Source organism: Drosophila takahashii, chromosome 2L, assembly GCF_030179915.1.
Source record: "Drosophila takahashii strain IR98-3 E-12201 chromosome 2L, DtakHiC1v2, whole genome shotgun sequence".
NCBI lineage: Eukaryota > Metazoa > Arthropoda > Insecta > Diptera > Drosophilidae > Drosophila > Drosophila takahashii.
Window position 1 is genome coordinate 34897273 of NC_091678.1, and position 3760 is coordinate 34901032.

General features: G+C 39.2%; 1 long non-coding RNA gene across 2 annotated transcripts; it reads left to right on the forward strand.

Annotated features, from left to right (window-relative positions):
* The first annotated feature begins 1204 nt into the window (after positions 1 to 1204).
* LOC138911915 (uncharacterized) lies at positions 1205 to 2676 on the forward strand. 2 transcript variants are annotated; one of them, XR_011417544.1, is made up of 4 exons: positions 1205 to 1693; positions 1753 to 1830; positions 1924 to 2167; positions 2491 to 2676. It is a non-coding gene; the product is annotated as an uncharacterized lncRNA (long non-coding RNA). The 2 variants fall into 2 exon arrangements; XR_011417545.1 differs by having other exon boundaries at positions 1933 to 2167.
* Positions 2677 to 3760: the final 1084 nt, after the last annotated feature.

Genomic DNA, 3760 nt, shown 5'->3' on the forward strand with positions numbered 1-3760 from the left:
TTGTTAAAGATATCTTCTGCTCTCGGGATGGGATGTTCGTCGATAATCATTTGCGGGTTTACTGTAGGCTTGTAATTGCCTGTAATGCGAATGCCTCCATTCTTCTTTGTTACTACATGTGTAGTTGATGCCCACTCTGAAAATTCGACACGTTTGTAAAATCCTGCCGCAATTTTTGATTCGATTTCCTTGGCGTAAGCATCCTTCAGTGCAAAGGGTACCTCTCTTGGTCGTGCGAATATCGGCTTGGCATCCGCTTTGAGGTGAACTTTTGCAGGTGGTCCCTTAAACATGCCCGCTGTTGCACTGAAAACATCTGTGAATTGTTGAAGTAATTGTTGAAGGCGCAACATCTCAGCTGTGCTCAAGTCTGTCGCTCGTATTTCGTATTGACCAACGCTCTACTCGCATTTGAGGTTCCCTGAGCGGACGACTGCGGTGTCTGATCGGGCGCAAATAGGCTTGAAAAGTTTATTTCTCGCACGAATTGTGAAATCCATTCTCGTCCACATAATGTGTCAAAGTTTCCCTCCACTACATACAGATTTAGTTTCTGGGTGGTGTTCTTATATTTAACTCTGACCACTGCACGACCTATACAGTTGACGATGTGACCTGTGTAGCTCGCAAATCTTCGGTTCGTATTTGTTAGGGGTGTTGTAGGTAAATTCTTCCGAAATTCGACATGATTTATGATGCTACATGGAGCCCCTGTATCTAGTTCCATTACTATTTCCTTCCCATTGATCTGCATTTGAATCATTTTCTTACTGTGTTTCCCTGACGTGCTCAGTTTATTACATTGGCGCAATACTTGCACCTGCTTATTTTCCTCTGCTTCGGAGTCAGTGATTTGGTTTGTAGTACATTTGCACATCTTTCTTATGTGTCCCAGTTTGCCACATGAAAAACATTTCTCATTTTTGAATTTGCAATTCTTTCGAAGATGTTGGCCCCCACAGCCGTAACAAAAATTCATCTGCGTGTATCCCGATGTATTTCCTTGTTTCTTTCTTACTGGTGAATACCCCATTTTGTACGTAGGTTCTGGCTTGATTGTTGTCTCGTGGAATACCGATTCTGATGCATTTACTATCCCCGTGGATCGATGCGTAAGTTCTCTGGAATAAGCAATTTCGTAAGCATCTGTAAAAGTTCTCGGTTGTTTAGAAATAATCTCGTCACATATACTGCGAGACTCCATTCCAAAGAGCATTTGCTCCGTTAGCATTCTATCTAGAAAAGATCCGAAATCACAATATGTTGCTGCTTGTCGCAGACGCAGCGCATATGTCGCAATTGATTCTCCTGCTTCCTGACGAATCTGCCTGAATTTAAAGCTCTCAGCGAACGTGTTTCGCTTTCCATCGAAGTGGTTAATTAGCACCTCTTTAATTTCGGTAAACTGAAGATCTTCCGGATTTCGTGGACTTATCAAAATTCGCAACGCGGAATTAAGCTCTGGACCCATATGGACTCGGATGTAGTTTTTATATTCAGCAATTGGGATTTTGCTCAGTTGTAATGCCCATTCGAATCGTGTGAAGTATTCTCGTACCGATGCGTCCTCGCCCGCCTTGTAGTTTTCCATTGAAAACGGCGGCGTCATTGAAGAGCTGCTTGCCTGGCCAGCATTTGTGGCTGCTTGGGTTATTGCAGCACTTATGGAAGCAATTAAGCTGTTCAGATCCAGGTTTCCGTCTGCCATGTTGACTCACTTCTGACACCAAATAATATGTCCTTTATTATTAGGTTTAATACATATTTAATTGGTTCGCATTATGCACGAGCTTAAGAGTACAGAAAAAGTAGAGATGGGATATCAATAAGGTAGTGAACATTCACCACGACACGTCACGATTAATCCACAGGGTGATCTTGTCGGAATGAATAGGGCTGCCATTCTTTTAAACATAACATTAGTCTTTACAGATTTCTTCATAATATGGATGGAGCTGAAGTTAAAGTGTAACAACAGCAATAACTACCTAAAAAAAAATTATTGACGCAAATTAAATTACGGGAAGTGAAGTTGCTGGAAAATGAAGCCTTGCTTGCTGCAATATATATGGACCCAAGAGTAAATTGCGTTATAACGGAGAACCAAAAATATGTGGCAAAATTAAACTTAAAGAAAATTGCGCGTCGATTGCTCGAGATAAAGCATGTAAGACTAAGATAAATTATTAATTATTTTTAGAAAAGTAAATGTTCCTGTAAAAACATGGGTAATAATCCAGAAGAGGGGCCTGTGTCCCAAAAATGGCGAAAAAATTACCCTCGATGGAATCTTAGGGATCTACGTGCAGAAGATTATTGGCGGAAATGCATGGTGCTCTTGTAATTGCATTTCAGAGTTGCGTGTCTTGCTATATAAACAAAGTAGCATTTTCTAGGCACAGGCCCCTCTTCTAGACTATTACCAAAACATGTTACCTACATTTTAAAACCACTTTAAAAAACAAGTTGATTTTTTTCTAATTATTTAAGGTGGATTCCGAAAGACCAGAGCTAGCAACAGGCGACCTGGGTATCCCTGACCAGCCGGGGTCCGTACCCGAAGAAAATTCTTAATTTTCCGCATTTTTGGATGGCTGTACGCCAACAAACGACGTCAATTAAGAGCCCTTATCTTCCAAACTTGACAATATTTATGCCGATATCGAAGGCTTTAATTTGAAGTATAGACGCTTGCCATTAAAATCTGATATTTTGAAGTTTTACAATGACATGAAGCTGCATTCCCCACTTCTCAACGCGCTCGCACTGGTTGTGTTAGCTATACCGGCGACTCAAGTATCGGTTGAACGTGCATTCTCGGCGCTTCATTTCATTTTAAGTGTAAAAAGAAGTGCAGAAAATTTAAGTTCGCTATTAATTGTAAAGCTAAAACCTGAATAAGGGCCGGTTTCTCGAGTGCCGGCTAACATTTCTCGAACAGATAAAGTCCCTGCTAAGGCATTTTGGCTTTCTCGAGCATAAATGTGAGAGCTAACTTTGACAGGGACTCGGAGTCCCTGTTAAGCGTTTTCGACTCGATAGAATGACAGCTGATTTCCCAAAGCCAACTATGAAGATGAAACGAAATCACAGCTGACTTTTCCTTTAAATTATACCCAAACAGCTGATGAAATAATCTAAGCACGCCATTTTTTACCCTTCACAGCACAATTCTGTGCGTTAACAGCACTCTGTAATTGTTTCTCGTTCATATAAATTAAAGCAGTCGAGAAAGCCGATTTGCTTTTACGAACAGTTTATCTGGTATTTAAGTTTTTCGAACAGATAGCTATCAGGGACTTTGACAGGGACTCGAGAAACCGGCCCTAAATAATAAATGTTTACCTATTAATTATTTATATAAATATGTGTAAAAGTATTTTTATGTATGTATTTTCAAATCATTCGAATGAGAAAATATTAGAAAGTCGATTTAATGACGAGTGTAATAATTTTTCGTCTCAAATGTTGATATCAGAACTTTTTTATGGTGCGATCGTCCCTAGTTTTTTACCTCGTTAAGAGGTGTTTTTATTTGATATCAGAAGTTTTTGGTTGTTTACATTTGCTCTCATAGGAGCTAATATATACATTTAAATTTAAATTGGTCAATCATAATTTGTAAGCCATTGTATTTAAAAAAATTAAGTTAAAAAGGCGTTTAAGTATTTTAAAATACCTTTTAAACGAGGTATAGCACATGTCGGAACCTTTAGTAGTGTAGAACTTACAAACTAACGAAATTTAGCTATTTATAGCT